We start from the raw sequence: 6,000 nt of genomic DNA, 5'->3' as shown, positions 1-6,000 counted from the left end.
TTTCACTTCTAGAAATTGCTTCTAAGAAAATACTCAGAAATGTCATTCAGATTTATGTGCAAAGATGATAACTGTAAAGGTGTTTATGTGAAAAAGTGGAAGGAACTTGAGTGTCCAGTTATTTGTGAGTTGTTAATAGATTGTGGAGTACTCTGGATTCATTAAAATTCATTGGTAGAGCACTTGTTGAAATCTGCTTCGAGGAAACACCTGGAAGAGAAAAGTAGCTATCTTCAAGCGACTAAAACTGAAGTATAATAAGAGAACCATGTGATTCAAGCAAGTCCTCAACAGAGCCAACAGAGTCTGCTTTCAAAGGAATCTGCAAATTGAAGGATACAAACAGGTACACTCTGAAATCTCAAGTGTGGAATTAATTGCTGTAGTGTGGCTGTGCACATGGGCAACCGTACGTACCTATGTAGCATGCATGTTCCAGACAGGTAACAGGGGCTTGATTTTTTAATGTAATGATGGTTGTGATGCTCCCAAGCAATGAGAAAGAGGATAGCTATGGATGAATGGCTGTAGGGTATAGGTAAGGATGTGAAACTGACACAGAAGGGAAGAGGTGTTATTAAATAAAGGCTGAATGTTCACACAGGGGATACAGAATATTTCCCCTAACGCTAAGGTGCTGAGGAAAGGCTGTGTGGGAGATGAGTAGATGCACCTTGAGAATTACAATGGGAATTATGTCATCAGGGAAAATCCAGGTTTCACCTGGGATGAGGCAGAGGAGGATGTATTTAAAGAACAGATTGTAAATTTCTGAGCTGCTTGGCAGCAGAACAGGGTTTCCAGAAGACATATGGTTAGAGTTAAGGAAGGGTCAAAAGGGGAAGGATGTGTCACAGAAAGGTCAGGCTGCTCTCAATGGAATGGAGAATTATAACATAGACATGGGGAGGGGGGGGGTCACCAGAATTAGTCCCTTAGGTAACTAGGGAGGAGAAATTCTTGGAATTGAGGGGTACAAAGCAAAGGCATCAACAGAACCAATGGGACAGAACTGGCAGCCCCAGCCTTTCAAATGAAACTTTGGAATGAACTTGGGAGGATGCCTCCACAAACTATTGTTTCAACTATCTCAGGTACACCTAATTGCCATAGGTCTATCAGCATTATTGAGGCTGACTTCATGCACAAACATTTTGGGGAAAACCTGATGGCTAAGTAATTTGAATGACTGCCTTGAAGGGAATGAAGTGGTAGGGAAGATGGATTTGGAATTACCTGTTCATTAAAGTAAAAGTATAGATGAGAGAGGGTTTGGGGTACACCAGCAAAAGACAGAAAATGCAGTATTAGCTCAAGAAACCTGGGCCAGGTTTTGTGCCTTGAGGGAGCAAGAGGCTTGTGTGGGAACCTTCTGGGACTGTGTGAAATCCTGGCTGAGTTTTGAGTCAAGGTCGACCAGATGCAGGTCTGGCTTCCCCGAGAGTGGATCTCACTCCCTTGCTGAAGCACACATCTGCTGGGAGTGGCTCTGACTTTGGACTCAAGGAAGAGTGAGAGTAAATTAGTAAATAAACTAAAACAGGAAATGAAAATGATGTATGGTTTATAAGTAGACACATAAAAATTTTCAAGGCCGGGCACGGCGGCTCATGCCTGTAATCCTAGCACTTTGGGAGGCCAAGGTGGGTGGATCACCAGAGATCAGGAGGTCGAAACCAGCCTGACCAACATGGTGAAACCCCATCTCTACTAAAAATATAAAAATTAACCAGGTGTGGTTGCGGGCACCTGTAATCCCAGCTACTCGGGAAGCTGAGGCAAGAGAATCGCTTAAACCTGGGAGGGGGAGGTTGCAGTGAGCAGAGATTGCGCCATTGCACTCCAGTCTGGGTGACAAAAGCAAAACCCTGTCTAAAAAAAAAAAAAAAAAAAATATTCAATTAACCACTTGACAGTGTTTTGCTCTCCCAGTTCTCCAAATGTTTATGTTTAACCTAGGGCATAATTCAAAGTGGGTGGAGTTGTGGGAGCTGAGTGTTTATATGTTCTTTCTTATTTCTGGGTAATTATAAGGAGTCAATGTGCACATTTTCTTTAGAGCAGAACACATAACTGTGAAGACAACCCTATCATCTTAAAAATATTTGCATTTCAAATATTTTATTGGCCCAAATTTTGAGAAAGGGATCACACAGATAAAAGAAAATGTACTGCATATTCTGACAGACAAAGAAGATTCAGGGAATCTCAAATACTTTTAAGCCAGCTTGTGATCTCATTCCAGATTTCTAAGTAGCTAGACTTGAGTTTCCAAATTTCACCTGCTAAATGTACAATTTTGGGTAAAACTAGGAAACACTGTCCAGTCTTCAAAAGCAGTGAAAGCAACTTCTTTGAGGAATTAGCATAAAAAGAATCTGTTACAAATGTGGGTGTACAAGTGCAAATTTTTGATGGAGAACAAAAATTCACCCAAGCTCTGGTTGTTAGCTCTGCTTTCACACAGGGTACTAGGCATTCACAGACCAGCCCCATTTTTCATTCCTTTGACATAGTCCAGCCCCACCTCTTTGGGTTTGTAGAGAGACTTCTATCTTCCTGATACTCATTTCTTGACTTCCATCATCAGAGTTCTCACGGAAAAACCTTTCACCACCATAAATCAAGTTGGATGTTATTGATACTTGGCCTGGAGTTACACAAACACAATGAGATCGTGGAAGAGAGGGTTAAATGGATTATTCTGGACATCTTTCATGAAAATTGAGGCTCCTCACATTTCTCTCCTGTTTTCTTTTTCTGAGTGGCTTCTTAATTTCAGTATCATTTTCTTTATCCTTTCCAGTTCCTTGATAAGAAAAGGAAGGAATGTGTTTCCTAGAAACTGTCTTTGTGAACTAACCTTTGCATTTTAAGTGATACTTCTGTTGTCTTGATTTCTAAAGATCATAAAGGTCTAGCTTTCCTAAAACTTAAGTTTGAGTTCATGAATTGTTATTTTGAACCTCACTGAAATGTTTAAAATTATTTCCATTAAGGAAAAAATTTCATTCTACCAATACAACTATTTTTATCTGTAACACTCAAGGGGTTTTGTTGAGTGAAGAATGAAGAGTAATTCCTAATATAAAATGAATAGGCATGTAAGCTTTCATAGTAATACGAATATTCTCATTTTTCCTACGGGTAGGTCTTTGCTCATCAAGATCCCAATGGCTCTAGTAAGAGAAGAAACCTAGGCACCTGAAGCAGTACAGATGGTAGCAAGGGCTTGTGATTAGGAGCTTGAAGTATAAGAGAGCACAACTCTGGCTTGAATCTTTAGCTCCAATAACTGTATAGACGTGAAAAAAGATTCTTTACCTCTCTACTCCTCAGTGTTTGTAGGCGACTAAAGTAGGTATGGAAAAGTGGGTTTCAGATAATGGTTCTGAAGGGCAGAATAATCATTTTTCCAAAAATAATAGAAGCAGATATATAAGAGAATATTATTTGAATTTCTTGTTTAAATACAGTAAGTGGGTTGGAAGGGAAAGAATTGAAGAGAGAGTGCTCTAGACCAGGGGTGTCCAATCTTTTGGATTCCTTGAGCCACATTGGAAGAAGAATTGTTTTGGGCCACACATAAAACACACTAACACTAACAATAACTGATGAGCTAAAAAAATTGCAAAAAAACTCAGTGTTTTAAGAAAGTCTACAAATTTGTGTTGGGCCTCATTCAAAGCCATCCTGGACCACATGCTGCCCATGGGCCATGGGTTAGACAATCTTGCTCTAGACAAAAGTCATGGCATGAAGATATCCTCAGAGGCAGAGATGGGGAGAACTAGAGAAGATGAGCTGGGGAGTAGGAGGAGATGAAGAAAGCAAGAGATGACTAAGACAGTCCTCTCTGCCCACAAGTTCATAATATTAATCATGGATCTTTTTTACTGGAATTTGATATCACAGGTCACTTGATTTCTTAATTGGGGATTTCTTTTATAAGTCATATCCTAAACTTTGCTGTTCCCTCTCTATTTATTTGAAAAGACAAGTCCAACACATAAAAGAGAATAAAGGGCTATACAATTTATCCTGATGTTAAGTGCAAAAGGATTGCAGAGTCAGAGATGAACGTGGGATGGAGTATGGCTGCAGGCTCCAAGGATCAAATCAGGCTTCAAGAAGTTTCCAAAATGTCAGCAGCAAGTGGAGGTCTTGTTGCTAGCTTTGACCAGGTTGTAGACAGCTTGTACTAGACCTGTCCAATGCCAAGTGAAATGTGCCTGATACGTAATAACTTCTGAATTTGTTAAGGGAATGAAAATAAGAATCTACCTGCTATGGGCTGAACTGTGTCTCTTTCCTCCTCAAATTCATTTGTTGAAGCGCTAACTCCCAGCACCTCAGAATGCCACTGTATTTGAGATAGGGTGTTTAAAGAAGTAATTACAGTAAAATGGAGTTACTACGGGGTGGTTTAACCCAGTGACTAGTGTCCTCATAAGAAGAGGAGTTTATGACAAAGACAGAAAGATACCAGACATGTACATGCACAGAGGGTCGCCCCTGTGAAGACAGAGGGAGATGGTGGCCCTCTACAAGCTAAGGAAGGAGGCTTCAGAAACATAACCCTGCTGGCGTCTTGATCTTGGGCTTCTACGCTCTAGAATTGTGAGAAAGTACATGTCTGTTGTTGAAGCCACCCAGTCTGTAATTATTTGTTACGGCAGCCCTAAATAACTCATACACTACCCATTTTGTTTTACTTTCCCTTCAAATAACAATGATGTCTTAGTTACATGTGTTGTCTAGTCCCATGATGGTAACTCATTTTCTACCAGCCCTAAATGACTTATTTAGGGAGAGAGGAGAAAATAAATTTGGAGAAATGCAGAACATAATGAATGCAGAACAGAAACAAAAGTATACGTGAAAAAGTCTATAGTTGCGATGGTGTAAGGCTACCCTGGTAAGTTGAGCGAACCCTTCCCTTCTTTCCCAGTGACTCAGAGACTGGTCACTGCTTGACAAAGTTTCTCCCTAGAGAATTCACTAGTATTAGAAGAGGACGCAGAAACCAGGGCCACCCTCTTAAGTCATTGTTTCGGAGATAGGCCAGTGTGGGGGAAGATGTGATGAGACATGGAAGCTCGAATTTGAGCCTTGGTTAGGGAACTGAGCAGACCATAGGAATTGCTTGGGTGGGGAAAAATTAATTACTTGATTTTGTCTCACACTTTGATACATGCAAAATAAGTTTAGAACAAACATCAAGGAAGAAAGAGGAGCTAATAATGATTGAGTCATACCTTTTAAGGAAGATGTGTCAAAGATAGCCTTGAAAGAGAAAAGAAGTGGAGAAGATACTCCAAAAACTCAAAATGGAATGTCAGGTGTGGGCAAAAAGAGTTTGGAATAACAGGGAAAGGGTTGACAGCAGAGCAGCAGCAGGGAAGAACACAATGGGACTGGTGCTATTCCAGGTGCTAATCAATGCCCTGGAACTGCTCTCACTGATCTAATGGGGATACAGGCAGGAAAGGCACAGTCCATCTTCTCCAAAATCTCCCAGCCCAGTGATGAGTACTGACAGGTAAATTGTGACAACTCTACAGACTTGTAAGTGCTGAGGTGGGAACCCATGGTGTGCACTGGGAGCACCGAGGAGGGACCTCTTTCCTGGTGCTAAGGGAAGGGGGTCAGAGGAGGCCTCCCTAGGAAAGGTGACATCTAAGCAGAGTCCTGACTGAGAGTAGGGGCTAGGCCAGCAAGGAGATGTGTGGAAGTGCATTTCAGGCCTGTGGAAAGTTTGTGAGACGAGACAGCATGACTCATTGATGGAACCACAGGAAGGTATTAAGGCTGGAGTAGAATTTCTGAAATGTGATCTTTTCTTAGTGGTAGGGAGGAAGGGCAAAGGGAGAGATGTATAGTGTCTCTCTCAGAACTTAAAAATTCTTCTTTTTTGATAATGCAGTTAATATGTGTGTACCTCATCTGGATGATTTGCATATATTCAAGAGTGATTACGGTAAAGAAGAATTTAAGACG

General features: G+C 41.0%; 1 protein-coding gene across 1 annotated transcript in view; it reads left to right on the top strand.

Moving 5' to 3' along the window:
- The first annotated feature begins 215 nt into the window (after nucleotides 1-215).
- The window catches only part of LOC105482433 (endothelin 1), a 36,478-nt gene continuing 30,693 nt past the window's right edge, over nucleotides 216-6,000 (top strand). The window contains exon 1 of the mRNA XM_011742534.3: nucleotides 216-346. The gene's annotated coding sequence lies outside the window, so the exon portion shown is untranslated. The remainder of the gene's footprint in view (nucleotides 347-6,000) is intronic.

Source organism: Macaca nemestrina, chromosome 5, assembly GCF_043159975.1.
Source record: "Macaca nemestrina isolate mMacNem1 chromosome 5, mMacNem.hap1, whole genome shotgun sequence".
In the NCBI taxonomy this organism is placed as follows: Eukaryota; Metazoa; Chordata; class Mammalia; order Primates; family Cercopithecidae; genus Macaca; species Macaca nemestrina.
The sequence above is the reverse complement of the archived record's forward strand: the minus strand, read 5'-3'. Positions and strand labels throughout refer to the sequence as shown.